At 32.2% G+C, this 19,790-nt stretch overlaps 1 protein-coding gene across 1 annotated transcript in view; it reads right to left on the bottom strand.

Moving 5' to 3' along the window:
* Brinp3 (BMP/retinoic acid inducible neural specific 3) overlaps positions 1 to 19,790 on the bottom strand; it is a 410,156-nt gene that overhangs the window by 154,794 nt on the left and 235,572 nt on the right.

The following is a 19,790-nucleotide window of genomic DNA, read 5'->3' as shown; positions in this document are numbered from 1 at the left end:
GCCCACTGAATTATCAAAAACAGGGTAATGATAGTCAGTCACCTAGTGTGTAGGAAATAAAAGAGTGCACTGTCTGCAGTTTCAAAAGCATAGCAATAATTAAAAACACAAAAAGCCTGCTTTCCATCACCATCATGTTTTGGTAATTTTGACCAACGTCAAAATTGCTTTTTCCTCTAAGTTCTAAGTGATTGCTTGCCATTAATGCAGACTTCTTTCACTGCTCCACCCTCCTTATGTTGTGATCTCACCATCCGACCTCAAGGTTGACCATATGACTGGCTTCAACCACTGGAACTTGAGCCTACGTAACAAATGCCACATCTAAGCACAAGTTTTAAAATCCATCATGTACCTCCATTTTTCTCTTTGTTTGTAAGGATTAAAAGAAGTACTTTCAGAGCTGGTTCTTTTAGTAACAACACAGAAAATGCACATATATATGATGCTGTAGCAGATAAGTAATATGAGTGGGAAAGAAGCCTTTGTGTTTTAATCCACTGAAATAATTAAATTTGTTTTTGGTATTAGGGATTGATCCCAGGGGTACTTAACCACTGAGCTACATTCTCAGCCATTTTATTTATTTATTTTTTTTTTGAAACAAGTTCTTGCTAAGCTGTTAAGCTTCTCACTAAAGTTGAGACTGGCCTTGAGTTTGTGATCATCCTCCCTCAACCTCCCCAGTTGCTGAAATTACAGGAATGAGCCACCATGCAGGGTTGGAATTACTTTTTAATGATATCAAAATAACTTGCCTTGTCTAATATAATCACTTGGACAGATGTTGAGATTGTCCTATGTAATATGCTAAAACTGAGAGTAAGTTGCATGCAGATCATTTATTCCCTTGTAAAATTTTTCTTTATACATTTTTCTACAAACTTACAAATATGAAATTCAATAAAAGGGTTTATTTTAAAGAGGAACTTTACTAAGATTCCTCTCACTTTCCCAAAGAGATAACATTTGCTATAATTTGGGGTGAGGGATCAAGCTTTCTCTTATCACCTTTAAATAAGAAAAATAATGTTCTTTGTTAAATAGATAAAAAGCAAGCCAAGGTAAAAAAAAAAAAAAGAAAAAGAAAAAAGAAAACCTACAGAATCCAGTCCCAGTGGTATCAATACTTAATGAGAGCAATCTAGGCAAAAATTGAAACAGACCACTCAAAAAGAAAGTTGCTAAAATTTTGGTCCCCTAAAATTCTTTTCATTCCTTGAAATTTGGAAAACTGAATTTTAGAATGTTCCAGAACTACTCTTTCCATTTGCCCTCCAGTAATTATGGGTGAGGATATGTAAATTCACCAGAAGGCCTAGCATCCATCTCTAATTCAGGGAATTTTCATAAATTCCAAATAAAAGATTAGTGTATCATAGCTTAGTTTTTTCAAAAGTAATCTGCCCTTGATTTGGTTCCCTCTTTAATAGTCCAGTTTCTTTTGGAAAGGGTTAGAGAATTCTGACTTATGTGTACTCTCTAATTATTTTGTTAGAGCTTACTCCTTACTCATACTTACTTACTCATACTCCTTACTTGTACTTAAAATCATCAGTATAATTAATATAGTTAACATTTATAAAGCACTTAATATGTCAGGTAGTGTTCTAAGCAGTGCTATCATTATCTTTCTTTTAAACATGATTAAACTGATACATAGAGAAGATAATTAATTGAGCAAGATCACATAATCAATAAGTAGTGACACTGGGTCGCAACCCACGGAACCTTGCTCTGTTCCCCTGCTTCTTTCTTACTTTGTGGGACATGCTGAAATGTCCACTATGTACACATGTGTAGAGGAAAGGGAAATAAGGAACTAATTCTTTCTTAAGTACTTAACTCTGTTCCCAGGAATGCAATAGAAGAAATTGAGAAAAACATGTAATATCTAACAATACCTGCTTATCATCTGTTGACAAGTAGTTGCACCAATATCAAGAACAGTATGGAAGAGGTAGAGTGTAAAATTAATTTCTGTTTCACTTAAGATGATATTTAACAGTATTCTTTCAAAAATCATAAAAGAGATAGCTCATAAGTATGCAAATATATTCCAATTCCAAATAGCAGTTTCCCAGAGCTATTATCAAATGTAAGCAAAACAATTCAGCCTTTCTTGTATTCAGACAGTAGTGATTCAAGAAATGATAATTTTGAAAGAATTAAATTCTTACTAATTTAATCAATGAGAGAACACACGTCACTTAATAGAAGAGTTATCTGATATGCCGTAAAGAGATTTAATAAATAGTTGCTCTGTGCATAGCTTTTTCCTCTAAACATCTGTATTACCGAAGCTGATATTTCACAAATTCAACAAAATACATTCAACAAATATTTGCTGAGTATCACTAGGCATTATGCTTCATGTTCTACACTTGGTGCTAACAGGCATTTCAAAGACAAGGGAGAATCTCCCAAAGAGGTTTGTATCAGTTGCGGTGATGGATTTCCCATCACTTTAGTCTGATGCTCTGGAGAACATGAAGTAGAATACACAGAATTAGTATAACAGAAACTAGCAACTGTGTGTTCTTAATAAAAGTAAGCTTTCTCCAAAAAATGTTGTTGAGTTTTTTCTTTTCTTCATTAAAGGAGTTGTTACTCAGTTACATGGAGGCAGAAGAAATATGAGAATTTAGAAAGATAAAAATCTATGGGAGATTCCTATGAATTTTTTCAAAGCTGTTTGATCATCCATGCTATCATTATAACCCCTTAACTCATTTTCATAGTCTGAAACTCCAGGGTTGCTGCTTTTCTGATTGCTAGCTCATCAATTCTGTTCATGATCAGTTATATCTACTTAGGTTTTTTTTTTAGCACTTATTCAGCTATCTAGTACTAAGCTCTGGGTGGAGAGATCAGAAGATAAATAAGCTACCTCTTGGAATAAAATAATTGCTCCAATAATATTTTGTATAGAAACTTCTAAGACATTGCATCACTTTTACATGTTAAATATTGCTCTAAGAGTTTTTCAAATATTAACTCCTTTTTTCCTTCAACAAAGTCATATTCTCCATATGCTAGAGATAATGACAAAGTAAAGGAGACATGAATGTTGCAGTTGGCTAATGATGGGCATAGTTGTGATTTGTACTGAAGTATCCTGACTCTAGAATCCATGTTGTTAAATATTAAAAGGAGTGATTGAATGGTTTAATGAATGAATGTGCACATTTTTATATGAGTGAAGGTGGTGAATAGAGACCTTACAGAGATGAGTAAAGTGAAATCTGTTCAAGAGAGTGCAAGTGGGAAAACCAATAAGGACAAGATAAGCAGTGAAACTGACCCAGCAATCCTAGGAGTGCATTAATGGAAATTTTGGAGTGTCATAAGAAAAAGAAGCTGACAAACCAACAAAAGAATTCAGGACCAAGCTTTGTGCAAATTTTCTGAGGTCGATATGATTTCCAAAAAGGTCTGAGGTCACAAGTATTCTAGTCTAGAATTGGGGGTTGCTAAAACTGCAAAAGCTATCAATGGTTGATAAGTAAAATTCTTCCATACATTATAATACTCACTTCATGCCCTGACCTTTGAGGTCATCATTATTTTAGCCTTGGTGTGTGTCATTTCCTCCTATAAAGCTATAACAGGACAGAGAACTCTACTAAAAATGAAATTTTATTATAACATAGGAAAGGATCCTAAAGCCTTGGTGTGTGTCATTTCCTCTTATATAGCTATAACACGACAGAGAACTCTATTAGAAATGAAATTTTATGATAACTTAGGAAAGGATCTTACCTGTTTTCTGATTGGAATATGATGAATGAAACTGAAATTTCAGTTATTATGCAGAATAAACTGATATTTATATTTTACTGCCTAGTAAGGAACATTCTATATATTCACAATGGGAATATTTTATTAATTCTTCAGTAGATTTTTCTTTGTATTTTTATCTTTCTTTTTTCCCAAAGTTTGCTTTACAAATGTTACTTCAAGATTTTCTACATTTCCCCTTGACAATAGAGCACTTTTTCCTAGCATTTGAGTTAATGTTTTCATAACTGCAAAGTTTTTAAAGATTACAGGAAATATTTGCAACACTGAGGATAATGATTTTCCTAGACCAATCATTAGAAATGATTCTTTTGGATTTCCTAGTGTGCCTCCGAGCAGAATGCCTCCTTATTTAGAATACAAACCATAATTATGAGGATGATAAATGCCCCCAAAGTTCTTTCCTCTGTGGCTGACCTATATACCTGGAAGATTTGTTTTGTGCTTAGCTTCTAGAAAATCTCTTTTACAGGACACTGTGTGAAAATTAATGGTTTTAGAAAACAGCATCCTGCAATAGAAGACCATTTATTGAATTTGAAAATCTATTTCTTTCCACAATATACATTTTAAATGCTGTCATTTCTACACCAATGGAAGTTTGGAAGGTGTCAAGTGTTAAGACATAGTCATAAGTAGGTGGAACGCAATCTTAAAGGGCTGTTTTTCAAATCAGGCTTCTTTTTCCCTCCACCAGGCACCTAGGTCCTGAAGTGGGGTGTTTCTCAAAGTGAAACTTATGCCTTCCCAGCTGAAGGGTCCTGTGTTAGAAATTTTTGCATGGTGGGAGAAACATGAAATGATGCAGATAGCCTCTGATCTTTTCCAAAAGGAACTGACTTCATTTTTTGAAAGAGCAAGAAGTTTAAACTAAAGGTGATCTCATCAGAGTTTGTAAGAAACGCAATTGGGAAGAATTTCATGCATTTTATGAAGATACACATTAAACTGTGGTCCAGTTCGGTTTCAAGAGAAAACCAGTAAATAAAACAGAAAACTGGAATCCCCCTAGATTAGCACAAGTATCTCATATCGACTATTCAAAATATCTCTTCAAAGGAGCCATAGATTGATTGGAAGTAATAGAGCAAACAGTAATAACTGGAGTTTATTAGATGAGTGTGTCAAAAAAAAAAAAAAAAAGAGGAATAAAAGGTCCCAATGATCCCCACAGTGACTCCAAGGTAACTGCAGGTGTGTAGTAGGTGGCACATCTATGAGGATTAGACCACAGGCTTTCTACTGTGGTGGAGGAGGAGACACCACTGAAAACATCCCACAGTCACTAAAAAATAAATAAGCAAATAGCCGCAGTAATCAGTAAGGGGTGTGTGAGGCAGTGGTAAATAGTACCTAGACTAGCAACATATATTATGTAAAATGTTCAATTTCCAAACAAAAATTTATGAGGAATGATAAGAAACAGAAAACCATGACTGATGTACCAGAAAAGGAGCAACAAAAATCGCTGGAGTGAGACAAGTAGGTATAAGTTTTTACCAAAAAAGACATAAAATTAACCATTATAAATATCTTCACAGAACTAAAGGAAAGCAAGTTTAAAGAAGTCGAGGAAGGAATGATGATAATTTCAAACCAAACATAAATAAAGAGGTAGAAATTATATACTAAATGGAAATTCTGTAGTTAAAAAATATAACTAGAAACTTTTAAAATTGACTACAGTATCTCAGACGTAGATATAAACCACTGAAACAGTGAAACTAAAGATGCATGAATAGATACTATGCAAGCCAAGAAATGAAGAGAAAAATTAATAAATGAATCCAAGAGTCGTAGAGAAATATGATTTGCCATCCAGCATACCAACCTGTATAGACTTGGATTAACAAAAAGTGAGAAGAGGAGAGGAAGAAGGAAAAAATTAAAGGCATAATGACAAAAAGTCTCAAATTTATTTGAAAACAATATGTGGCTGGAGTTGTGGCATAGTAGTAGAGCACTTGCCTAGCCTGTGTGAGGCACTGGGTTAGATTCTCAGCACCACATATAAATAAATTAATGAAACAAAGGTCTATCAACATCTAAAAACTATTTTTAAAAAACAAAAATCCACACATGGAGAAAGTTCAATGAATGCTATGAAAATAAGCACAAAGATCTGTGAAGAAATATGATATAGTAAAAATACAAATGTAAAAGACAAGAAGAAATAGACAGTTGTAAATTCACCTGTTTTGAAGATAATAGAAAAATAAAGAGAAACTAAACCTAAGGTAAGCACAAGGTTGCTTTAACATTTGAAACTCAATTAATGTAGCACATAATATAAACAGAGTAAATACAGAAAAGGCATTTGACAAAACCAGCACCCTTTCTTGGAAAAAGACTCACCAAACTATAAATTGAAGAAAAACTTCTTCTACATATTAAAAAGAATCTAGGAATAACCCACAAATAGTATCAAACTATCAAACATAATTGTAACAAAATGGATGATATATTTCTAAGATCAGGAGCAAAGCAATGATTTTCATTCTTACCAACTGTATTCACCTTGGAGATTCTAGTCAAGGCAATTAGACAAGAAAAATAAATAAAAGATATATTGAGAAGAGAAAGTAAAATTATCTATTTGCAGATAGTATGAGCTTATATAGAAAAAATTCCAAAGAATCACTAAAATGAATTAAATTTAAAGAAAAATTCACAAGTTTCAGGATACAGAATTAGTATAAAAACTCCATTTATATTTTTTCATAATTGCTATGAACAATAAAAAATGCAAATAGAAAAATTCCTATTTATAATTGCATCAAAAAGAACAAAATTTCTAGGAAGTAATTTTTAAAATAAGCTCAAAACTTGTAGGTTGAAAAATACTAAACATTTTTGAAAGAAATTAAAGAAAATCTGAAGATTTATCTAGATATTGGAAGATTTAACATGCTTAAGATGGCAATAATCCCCAAATTAATCTCATGATTGAAATCCGTGTCAGAATTTGATTACTCCCTAGAGGAAATTGACAAGTTCACTGTAAAATTCAGGAATTGTGAGGCATTCAGAATAACCAAATCAATCGTGATAAAGATGAACTCATACTTCTTTACTTCAGAAATTAACCCACAAAATAATGGCTATCAAAAAACTGTAGGATTAGAATAGGAACAGATTTATAGCTCAATGAAATAAAATTTAAAATTTAGAATTATACTCATAAATCTATGATCACCAAATTTTGACAAGGATGCCAAGATCATTCAGCAGGAAAACAAGTCTTTTCAAACAATTATACTGGGAAGACTGGTCAATCAAATGCCAAAGAACAAAGTTGGACCCTTGTCTCCCACAACATATGCAAATTAACTAAAAATGAATCAAAGATCTAAATGTGAAAGTAATAATTCTGTAAATATTAGAAGGAAATATAGGGGTAGATTTTCAAGACCTTGAAAACCAGAAAATTTTTTAAAAAAGACCTTTAAAAATCATAATTGAGAAATTGAAAAGGCAATTCACAGAATGGGAAAAAATATTTACAACTTTATATATCTGATAAGGTAATCAAATCTAGAATAACTTATAGAGATATCAACATTAAAAAAAAGAAATGAGCAGAAGATCTGAAAAGGCATTTTCTAAGGAAGATACACAGATGATGAAGAAACACATGAAAAGATACCCAATATCATTACTCTTGTGGAAAATGCAAATCAATGTCACTTCACAGTCACTCACATGACCGGAATGAAGCAAATCAGATATAATAGATATTGTAATGCAATGGAGACAACGTAATCCTCAGCCTTTAGGGTGGAAATGCAAAACAGGCAGGCACTTCGGAAGCAATCCTGCAGTTCCTCAAATGATACAGGTCTATCACCTGACTCATAATTTCAACTCCCAAGTATATACCTAAGAGAAACATTTGTCCACACAAAAATCCTTCATAAATGTTTATTGTTACATTATATATATTGCCAAAAAGTAAAGATATCTCTAACATCCATCAATAGATGAATGGAAAATCCATGTGGTATAGCCATACAATGGAATATTATACATTCATAAAATGGAAAAAAAAAAGAGTTCTTGATTCATGCTACAAATTGAAAGAACCTTAAAAATGTTATGCCAAGTGAAAGAGGGCCGTCCTGATAGACCCTTATGATATGATATATTCATATGAACATTTAGAATGAGAAAATCTATTGAGACAGAAAGTAGATAACTGGTTACTTAGGGCTGGGTGTGTGTGGGTGGTGGATAAGAGGATCCAACATCAAGTGTCTGGGTTTCTTTGTAAGGTGATGAAAATGTTCTAAAGGTCACTGTGTTGTTGGTTGTACATATACTGAAAATGGACATTTTAAATAAGTGAATTGTAAGACATCATATCTAAATAAAGCTGATATTTTTAAAATGTGCATTAAATGACAATTTACATAAGATCATGCCACAAGTTTTATAATGTGCTTGTGTCACTTTACTGTAACAGACCAAATTAAAAAGAAGCTCATGGAATACAGAGCTTCTAGTTTCTGAGTGTGACCATATTTGTAAGGTCATTTACATTCTCTTTTAAAACAAAAATATGTGAAAAATTAAATCAATGCTTTTTGTGCGACCAACAAAATATTTGATCCATTCTTATGAAAAATTTATATTGTTTTTATACTACACTTTTAAATGTATTTAAAATATTTAGAACATGCATTTTTACACTTTTTTTTTTCTTTTTTGGTACTAGATTGAACCCAGTGACACTTTAACACTGAGGTACATCCCCAGCCCTTTTAATTTTTTTTTTTTTTTTATTTTGAAGCGGGGTCTTGCTAAGTTGGGAAGGCTGGCCTAAAACTCATGATCCACCTGCATTATTTTCCTGAATCATTGGGATTACATACTGTACCTGTATTTTACGTCAATACTTTTGGGTAGTTTGAATTTTGTAGATCAAGTCAGTTTGTTTGGGGTGGGGAAGGTCTCATCTAGGAATTAGGTGAAGCATCAGTTAAGATTCAGGTCTGTCTTAGTAAATATAATACTGCCAACATATATGGTCACATGGAAAAAATGTCCATGGGTTACAAATACACACACACAGAGACAGGCATGTGCCCACAGTGCAGAATGAGAACATGAGAGAGGGCATGAAGGTGGGTCAAATATCTCCATTCTCTGGGAAGTCTGTAGTCCTGTCTTTTGTTTTCTGTTCATGTCTTCCAGAGTGACCAATGTAAGCAAAATGTGAGACAGGCATATGGGCTTAGTAAAACAGATGGACCCTTTACTAGTTTTATTACTTGGCATTTGCTCCTTTGATATTCCTTTAGAAACCATAAGTTTAATTTATATGTGGGAAGAAATAGAGTTCAAGAGTTTATTGACCTAAAGGATTGCCTGTGAGAGTCTTTGCTCCAGATCACTGTTTCTAACAAACCAACCAGAGTTCTACCAGAAACACGTGACCTCTGACACAAACACGGCTATTGAGTACTGTCTTCCATCTCTAAATGAAGTTTAAATGCCAAACAAGTATCTGCATGAACTTAGTGATTTAATCTGGATTCTCGAACTGCACCAAAATAAAGTGAAACAAAAATCTCTATTTTCCTATTTAAAAAGTAGGTGATTGTGATCACCATTGACTCTTCTACTCAACATCTTATTGCTTTTCATGGAGAAAATAATATTCTAACAGAAAACACACATTCAATAGCACTATTAGAATAAGAACAGTGTCACAAATATTTAACTTCGAAAGCGTGAGGCACTGAATATATTCAATCTGGGAAAGCAGTCCAGGGTGTCATTAGAGAGGAAACTGTCTTTTCTTTTGGCTAAAGTTTCTTTGAGAGCGATTCCACAGGTATCATCTTGCTGATGCTCTCTTAGTCTAACTTCCTCCAAGTCCAATGAATTCCATCAAAACAAGGAACACCTGGTAAATGATATTGAAGGAAGGGATTGTGAATGCTCACCTCTGCCACTTCTGAGATGACACCTGATTGGCTCCATTAGAGAATGTATAATCTTGTCAATTTTTGTACAGGTTATACTTATGGAAGCAGGTTTTGCCCTAAGGGAGGGTGCTAGGTATTTAAGTTTATTATGGAGAAAATTGTTTTGAAGCCTGTTGTGACCACACCATGCCTTGAAATAGGACTTATATTTTGATGTCAGTCACTGCATTTCCTGCAAGTACTTCGGAAATGTTTCTAAAATCTCTTGCAGGGGGGCTAATGTACAATTCTGGAGTCCTTGCAAACCAATAGAGAGTGATGTTAGAAATACAGAGGAGCATAAATTTCTTAAATTCTTAGTACCTCCAGGAAGTATCTATGACCTCACTTGAGAAAAGAAGCTAATGTAACACAATATAACATGATACACTGTCTTGAAAAAACATATAACTATTATGGTATAGAGATGGGTAATACGAATGAAATATCAGAGCCTAAAAACAACAACTTTCAATTCTGAATGAGATGTAAAAAAAACAAAATCACAACAGACTATTACTTTCATCCTAACAAAGAAAATAAGGCAGATAAATTCAAATGTAAAGGTTTTTTGTTTATAGGGGTTTCTTTTTCTAAATAAAAGAATAAAGGACATTGCAAACACACTTAAAGTCCAGAAAAATGATGGAAGACTTCAAGGAAAAGAAAGGACACAAGACCTTCATCCCAAACAGAAAGGCAAAAGAATGAATCTGCCCTTGGTAAGATAAAGGAGAACTTCAAATGAAATATAATGGCTATTTTTGAGTTGATATGATAGATTAAAATACCCAGGCAGCCCCACAGTGGGCATGCCCCTCCCAGCAAGTGGGCATCCAAAAGCCTTCACCGAACTCATAGTGGTACCTGCATAAGTACCTATGTATAAAGCAGAAGAGCAGAAAGAAACTTTCTCTGAAGTACAGAAGTCTTACCCAAGTACAAGCTCTATGGCAACAGAAAGTTTAGGAAAGGCAAGAGAACTGAAAAATCAATAAAAGGTACCTTTGGCCTTCATCAATACAGGACACAAAATAGTTAAAAGACAAAAAAAAAAAAAAAAAAAAAAAAGAGGAAAACCTGAGAAAGATGACTAAGTGTTCTAGGCTTTCACCAAGTGCACAGCATTAACCATTGACATTTTAAATCTTAGGACATTGTGGCAAGGTAGAAAGTGACCTCCCATGTAGAGAGAGAGAGACTGAGACTATAAAGCAAAGTTAATTTCCCACAACCCCAGAGACTGGCAACCAAACCACAAAACAGAAAGGGATTCCCCATGGTTCAGAGCTGGAAATTATGTTATAAAACAGGTGACTACCTCTTGAATTTCACTGCGGGCCAGATCCTGAGCAGGATCCTGTTAAAATAAAATTATGAGTGCTAATTTCAAAACGTTTAAAGCCATATATTAATAAAGTTAAGTCAGACACATTGAAGCCCTAAGGAAGGGGTGTAATTCATTTTTAGAATTAACACTGTTCACGTCAATATTTTCTGGGTTTTGGATTTGTTTTTGGCTTTCTTTTATTTTACACATAATATAACAAGAAAATGTGAAAAGACCAAAAGAATGCAAACTTAATGGGTAAGACAAAAAAATCAATAGAAATAGATTCAGGTGAAAATAAGAGATTAGAATTTATTTGAATTGTTTAGAATTGGACTGGACAGATAAGAAAAGAGAATGAATAAATTAAGAGACAAGTCATGAATAATTAATGAAATTAAAAAAACATGAGAAAAAAGAACAGCAATGTGAAACAGTCTAAAATTTTGTAGTACACTGTAAAATGGCCTAACAGTCCCAGAGAAGAGGAAGGATGATGTGGAGGAGACAATAAAATTCCAAGGATATTTCAAAAGTGATGGAAGATATTAACCACCAGATCTAAGAAGTTTAGAAAGGATAAATAAAAAGAAAACCACACCAAAGCATGTGAAAATAAAACTTCTGAAAAGCCAAAACAAAAGGAAATTCAAAAAGAACCAGAGACAGTGAAGTTTTACTACCAAGGAAAAGCAAACAAACAAAAACTTTAATAATGATGATCTAACTATTCATCATCAGGAAAATGATGATTAGAAGATAACAGCATGATAGAAAAGGGCTAGACAAGAAGAATGATGGGCTACAGATAGATGGTAGATGACTGGATATATGTAATATATTCTGAAATATACAAATAAAAATGGCATAAACACATGTATATGTGCATTTAAAATAGAATAATGGAAATACTAAAATAATGAACTAGATATAATTGAATATTTTTATGGTTTTCAGTGAAATATTGTGTCACATTTATCACTGATGATTTAAATTTTTTTAAATTTATTTTTATTGTAAACAAATGGAATACATGTTGTTTCTCTGTTTGTACATGGAGTAAAGGCATACCATTTGTGTGATCATACATTTACATAGGGTAATGGTGTTAAATTTTTGATGTTATAAAAATGGAATAGATTTTAATTCCAATTTCAGATTACATTGTACTTTGCAACCTTGGCAAATTTCCTTCTTAGTTTATGTACCTTTTTAAATTCCATTGGATGTTCAACAGAGCCACTTATATCATCTGAATAAAGAGAATTTTACTTATTTTATCAAATATGAATGATTTAGTTCTTTTTATTGCCTGAGTTCCCTAGCTAAATCTTAAAAATAATGTTTAATAAAAGCAGAAGTAGTAGAAGACATCATTGTCTTGTTCCTGAGCTTAGAATGAAAACATTCACCTTTCATTAGTAACTTTGATGGTAGCTGCAAGGTTTTGTATAAACAGCCTCTGTCAGGTTGAAAAAAATTACTTTATCTACCTAGTTTTAGGTTGTTTTTTTTTTTTTTTTAATCAGAAACAAACACATCTCAGACTTCATTTAAAGTTTATGTGTCTTTTGAGAATATTCTATTTGTCATCTCTGTATATATTTAACTCGGTATCATCTATCTATGCTATCTTTAGCTTATTGATATGATAACTAACACTAGCTGATTTTTAATGTTAATCCCCCTACACTTTTGGAATAAATCCCAAATAATAATTTGGATGTATTGTTGAGTTCAAATTGCTTTAATCTTGCTCAGGATCTTTGTGTTATATTAATAAGAGATATTTGTAGTTTTGTTCCTGCAATATCTTTGTCTGGTTTTCGTGTTGGAGCAATGCTAGATTTAAAAAAAAAAAAAAAAAAAAAATTAGGTAGCATTCATCTTCCGTGAATGTTCTTGAAGAATTTGTGTAGATTAGTATTATTTCTGTCTTAAAATATTTGTTAGAAATCAACAGTGAAGCCATCTGGGCAAGGAGTTTTCTCTGCAGGAAATGTATTTAACAACATCAATTTGTCTAATAAATATATGATAATTCAGGTTATTAAGTCTTGAATGAGCTTGTGAAATTTGAGTCCTTCAAGGGCTGTGTTCACTAGTTCACAAACCTATAGCATGAATTTTTTCATGATATGCCTCATTAATATTTACATGTTTGTGTCATTTATAGTAATGCCATCTCCCTCATTTCTTATTTTGGTAATTTGTCTCTTCCCTATTTTGTTTTTTTGTAATTCGGGTTAGATGGTCATCAATTTTATTTATGTTTTAAAAAACAGAGAAGGCTTTTGTTTCATCGATGTTTTTCCTATGTTTTTTGTTTTCCAAATTGTCAATTTCTAGGCAAGTACAGTGCCACATGCCTATTTTTCCAACTACTCAGGAGGTTGAGGTGGGAGGATGACAGGTTAGAGCCAACCTGGGCAACTCAGTGAGAACTTGTCTTAAAATAAAATAATAATAATAAAAAAGGTTGGAAACGTAGCTCAGTAGTAGAGTGACCATGGTACCATCAAATATTATTGATTTCCCTTTGATTTTTTTTTGTCTACTTTATTTAGATTCAATTGGATCATCATTTTCTTTGTAGTCTTTGTTTTACCACTTTTTCCTAACAAAAATATTATTTGCTACAAATTTCCCACTACATCCTGTTAGGGAAACATCAGATTTTATTTATGTTGCATTTTGTGGTTTCATGACATTTCATATTCCTTTTGATTTCTTGTGTGATCTATGGACATTTTAGGAGTGTGCTATTTACATTTTAAATATTTGATGATTTTTCCATATTCCTTTCTGGTACTAATATTTGTTTTATGCAGTTTGAATGATACTGTTGTTTAAGTCTATTATATTCTTGCTGATTTTCTTATCTTTTGATTTGTCAAAGATTAAAAGAAGGCTGTTAAAATGTCTGTTATTAATTTATTTCACTCCTGCTACTTTTTGCTTCATATTTGTTGAAGTTCTGCTATTGAGAGCATACATTTTTAGGACTACTATTTCCTGTGAATTGACTAGTTTATCATTATGAAGCAACTTTATCCTGGTAGTAATCTTCTGAAACTTAATTTTCTTATATTAAATGACCATTTAGGTCAGTATAGTATATCTACTCCCATCCATTTACTTTTAACCTATTTTTCACATTTCAGGATATGTCCTTTAGGCAAGATGAAGTATGATCCTGATAATATTTTTAATCCAGTGTAGCAATCTGTGTCTTTTATTAGGACATTTAAACTATTTACATGTGAATATTGATATGATAAGATTTAGTTGCATGTACTAGACATTTATTTTTTATTTTTCTCATTTGCTCTTCCTCTTCTCCAATTATCTTGTTTTGTCTTGGATTTTTAAATATAATTTTATCACCCTTTTTTCTTATTAATCATAACTTTGTTATTGTAGTGGTAGGTTAGGATTCCTGGTATTCATTCTCATGAGTCTACCTTCAAATGATATTATACCATTTCACTGATGAGACCCTAACAATTGTATTCTTCCAGTTCCCCCTCTCAGCCTTCATGTTACTTTTGGAATACTGTTTATTTCTACATATACTATAAATCTCATGATGTGTTGATTGGATTTTGTTTAAAGAGATGACTCTCTAAGAATCTTAATGAGTAGTGATAACGATACAATGATCTATGTAGGTACACATCCTGGTTTTCTTCATTTCCTTATGTAGACCCATATTTCTTCCTGACATCAGTATTCTTCTTAGGAAAACAATGGAAACTTAAAACCTCTCCTACACCTTTTTCTTAGTTCAGGTCTGCTGTTGACATTTTTATAGTTTTTATGCACATGAAAATATATTTTATTTTATTTTTGAAGCATTTATACTACAAAATGAACTCAAAATAGGAAACTATGATAACAGGTTCAATTAGAATAGAGCTGGAAGAAAATAGAGTGAAATAAGGTCTGAAGAAAAACACTAGAAACCATATGATCCAGTTTTTATCTTTTCCCCTGATTTCTCTACTATGATTTATTGTAAGGGTAAAGTAGCTACCATTTTGTAACTTTTATATTAAACCACTTTGATTAAAAACAAACATAAATAAAAATAGATTATGTTTTTGCTCTCTAGAATTTAGAACTGTGAGTTAAAAGCAAAGAAGGGACAAAAGAATGAATACCTAGAAATGTAAAGTAGTATTTTTGAGAGTTTAATGATGATACTATATTTACATGTGCTAATAAGAGTGAGATAATATCCTTTTCTTTCCAAGATATTGAAACAGGTAAACATGTATATAAAAAAAAGTCAGAAAAAATTTTGGTCTAATTTATCAAAGGCTTCCAGTTTGTCATATCTTATTTATTCTGCAAAGTAAGGGGATACTTAAGTTTATATTGGAGTTAAATTATTTTTTAAAGTACTAAGGGAATTTGCTATTTAAAAAAAAAATCAAGAGATAACAGGTGTTGACCAGGTTATTAAGAAAAGTATCATTATACTCAGTTGGTGGGATTATAAACTGATATGGGCATCGTGGAAAAGTATGGAGACTTCTCAACAAGTTAAATGTAGAACTACCACATGATTCAGCAATTTCACTTCTGGGTACATAACCAAAAGAAATGAAATCAGAACATTATAGAGACATCTGTGCTCCCATGTTTATTGCAGCACTACTCACAATAGCGAAGATTAGGATACAACATAAATATCTTATTGATGGACAACTACATAAAGAAATTATCATATATACATATATATTGCACATATATAGGTGGGTGTATCTGCAATGCAAAGCTATTATTCAGCTTTAAAAAGAGAAAGTCTGTCTTTTGTGACAATATTAATGAATCTAAAGACATTATGCTTAGTGAAATAAGTTGGACACAAAGAAATATACTGCACGTTCTCTCTCATGTGTAATCCAAGAAAAAGCTTAATACCTATAACCAGAATAGAAGGACAGTTGGTCTAGGGAAAAGGAAGGTGTAGTTCGAAAGATATAAATTTGCTGCTATGAAAGATGAAAATGTGTAGATATAATAAACACCATGAAGAATCTAGTTAATAATACAGTGAAGTACCAACAAAATTTGCAAAAAGAATAGATTTAGGGGTTTTCCCTAGTTGTAAAACCATGTGCAAAAATGAGATGATGGACATGCCGATTTTGTTAACTGTAGTACCCATTTCAGAAGATATATCAAAATGTTACATTGTACACCATACACAATAAAACAATAGAGTATCGAATGTTAATACATCCTGATATTACAAATAACATCAAATCAATGACCTGAAATTATTGTGGCTGTGTTACATGAGTATTGATTGTCTTAATTTGGTCCTTCTTAAAGTAAGTTAAAAAAATTTAAAAATAACATTAAATTTTATTGCTGTTACTCTCAAAGAAAATTTACTTATTAAAATGCTTTTTGGAAAATTATTTTAATTTTAATTAAACAAACAGATTTTCAAATTTTAACATAAAGTATAATTTAAGGAACATAATTTGAAGCTATGGATCCTCTTTTCAACCTTACCTGTAGCACTACTAAGAAAACAATGCTGCACTAAAAGATCATTTGAAAATGTACTTTCTTAAGCTGTAATATTATCTTTCAATACTGAAATATTGTCTTTCAAAGTTAATTTTAGTATTGTTTCTGCTTTTTCCTGGATTTTTTTAATCAAAATTTTCTAAATACTATAATTGAAACAGTTATTTGATTTTTTTCCATGTTAAAAAAAATAGACAATACAGTGAATGTACCAGTAATTATTTAGAAAAATAAAAATTACTATTTTAAAACTCTTAAAAGAATTCAATAAAATAATTAATTTTACTTATTGCATAATTTTTAAAACATAATACATTGTGGAAACACTCTTTAAAAATGCTTATGCCGTAATTGAATTCAGGTGACATATTCAGTTTCCCCCCAAGTAAAATATATTTTCATTTTCTCACTATTGTCAATTATGTAACATTAAAGTTTATTAGACTAACTCAAAATATAGTATAAATTAGTAAGATATTTTTAGATAGCCTGAATCCATTGAATTGAATCTTCTAAAGTTAATATTCAATTCCAGAAATTATATTTGAACTATATTTGTCATTGAACTATAAATAACATTGAGAAATAATATTTTAAATATATGTCATTAATTGTCCTAGTGTGACAATTAATTAAGCTACATGGCTATTGAGCTTCTGTTTTCTAATTTGTAGACTTGTTATTGAGCCTCCATTCACATTTACTTTCATAATTATGAACAATAAAGACAACAAAGTGCTCTATTCCGTTTCTTAGAAACTTGCTCACAATTAACACTAATTGCCCAACTCTTTTGCATTTTTCGAGTATGCACATGATAAAAGCTTGCACGATTTTTCAGATTAAACTATATTTTGCTGTTGTCTGGAAATAATTATATTTGACTCTATTTTTTAGCAATACTTGATCTATAAATTCTGTGAATCAAGGGACAGCATCTTTCACATTATTTCAAGAAATTAAATGTCCACTACATGGCAGTAAAAACACAAGTTGAATCTGGAAATGAAAGAAATTGTGGATCTTGCTACTCTTAGATTGACTCTTCAAAATATAAAGTCGATGAATTGAAACATTAGGGATTAAATAAAGGAATTGATCTTTAGGTTTCAGAGACACTGCAGAGGTACTTTGCATTGAATTATTTATTTGACGGTAAAGGATTTTCATAGTGGGATGCCCTTGGATCCAGCATGACCCCTGCTTCTGCACCTTCTGAGTCATATTAAACCACTTGCAATCTTAGAATTTTTAAATAGTGAAAACATCTAACTGTGTAGGGATAAATTTGCTAATCTACCCCTTCACAAAAAGTAAAGATATTCTCCCTAGAAAAATGCACAAACATGAGTGTGCACACAAATTAAGAGGTCTATAGACCTGAAGTGTGAGAGCACACCAGATGTCCAACTCCATTCCTTCTTGAACGCAGCACACCAGCAAGAGGACTTCCCTAGGATGCTTCGGGTTAACTCAGATTGCAGCTAAACCTGACCTGGAGGATCACCAGTCAACTGTCTGGTGATTACGACTGTCTCAGAAAGGAATTTCCTTCACACCTAAAGGTCTAGTGACCTCCTGTCCTTCCCATCACCACTTCCTCACCCTTTCACATCTGAGAACTTTCATGCCTATATTCATAGCTCAGTTGTCGCCAGCTAGCACACGTCATTTTCTGTTTTCTTCAGTTAAGGACAAATATGAGCCTCTGTTCGAACTCTTCACTGCATCATTTCCATTCCATTCTGTTTCTTCCCCTGATTTAATGCCCCTCACCCTTTCCTTGCCAACCACAGCACTCTACACACACTTTCAGACACCTCCTCTGTGTGTCTTGGGTCTCATTTTCACAATTAGTGGAGAATAGGCCTCCCTGGTGCCTGTTGCGGTAAGGCTGTTAACTCACATTCCAAGTTACTCCTTTCCATCTTTCAGAGCTGCTCCTGATTATCCACTTCCTATTAAAGTCACTTCCCTTAGGGGGCTCATTTCTACCAGGTAGAGCATCAACTTCATGAATACCTACTACCAATTCTTTCACCAGTGTCTTAGAACAATGCTTTTATGAAATAACATGTCTCATTTAAACATGTGCTTTTGCAAATCCTAGATTTGAACATGAATTGCGCCTGAATATTTCTTGTTTAGTATTAGTATAGAAATTCTATTCTATAATTCTACTTGGTACTGAATAAAGAAATCAATAACCACATAATAAAGCACACTTACAACAATGCTTTCTTCTATTAGAAAAATACAGTTTGTTACTTTATACCATTAAAATTGATTTCTGAGAAAGTCTATCTCTTCTCAGCATCCTCAAGCTAAATATCTCTAACAATATCCTACCTTACAACATTTTTAAATTAAGTAAGACACCCAAATTTGTGTTGGCTATATTTTTATCTATACAGCATAAATATTATTTATGTACTTGGTTGCTCAATATAACAAAGTCCTAGAGTCGGACTCAGACTAAGTTTATTGTGTAATTTACACTTACAGAAATCTTTTTCCCCAGTACTGTCTACCAGTAATATTGAAGACACACATGTCAGAACTTTGAATTATTGTCTGTATAACCCTTAAGCTAAAGATGTTTCCATAACACCTTCTCTAAAATATCCTGGTAAAAGACATACCTCAGTGTGTATCTTTTTGAAGACATTGAAGCAACTATTTAAGCAACAAAGTATGCATACATTCATTTTAGTTTTATAAAACAAAATATTCTATTTAAGTCCTGCTTTTTATATAACTATGAAATATTAGATTTGAAGTGCTTAGGAATACTCTTTATATTTTATTTTGTCATTGTTATCTTAGTTTGTGATCACACAGTGCTGAGTCTTGCTTGGTTATTTTAACACTGACCATTGCCAGACAAAATAAAATTTGACCCAAAATGCCAGAGAAATGTCTTTATATTTAAAAATTTGTTGTTCCAGTTTGAGAGACCATACATTCTCTTCTGTTTCTCTCTTCCCTTTCCTCTATCTTACTTTCTGCCTCTCATCATTTTTTTTTGTTTGAAAATTAGAGTGGTTATTTTCCTCCTTTTTCATGTTTTAAAGGTTAGCTTTAGTATAGATAAAATCAAATGAGTTTTGTAAGCACATGGAATTAGTCGCTCATTTTAGATA

The sequence above is a fragment of the Sciurus carolinensis genome, chromosome 12, assembly GCF_902686445.1.
Source record: "Sciurus carolinensis chromosome 12, mSciCar1.2, whole genome shotgun sequence".
NCBI lineage: Eukaryota > Metazoa > Chordata > Mammalia > Rodentia > Sciuridae > Sciurus > Sciurus carolinensis.
This window is presented reverse-complemented; position numbering and strand designations above follow the sequence as displayed.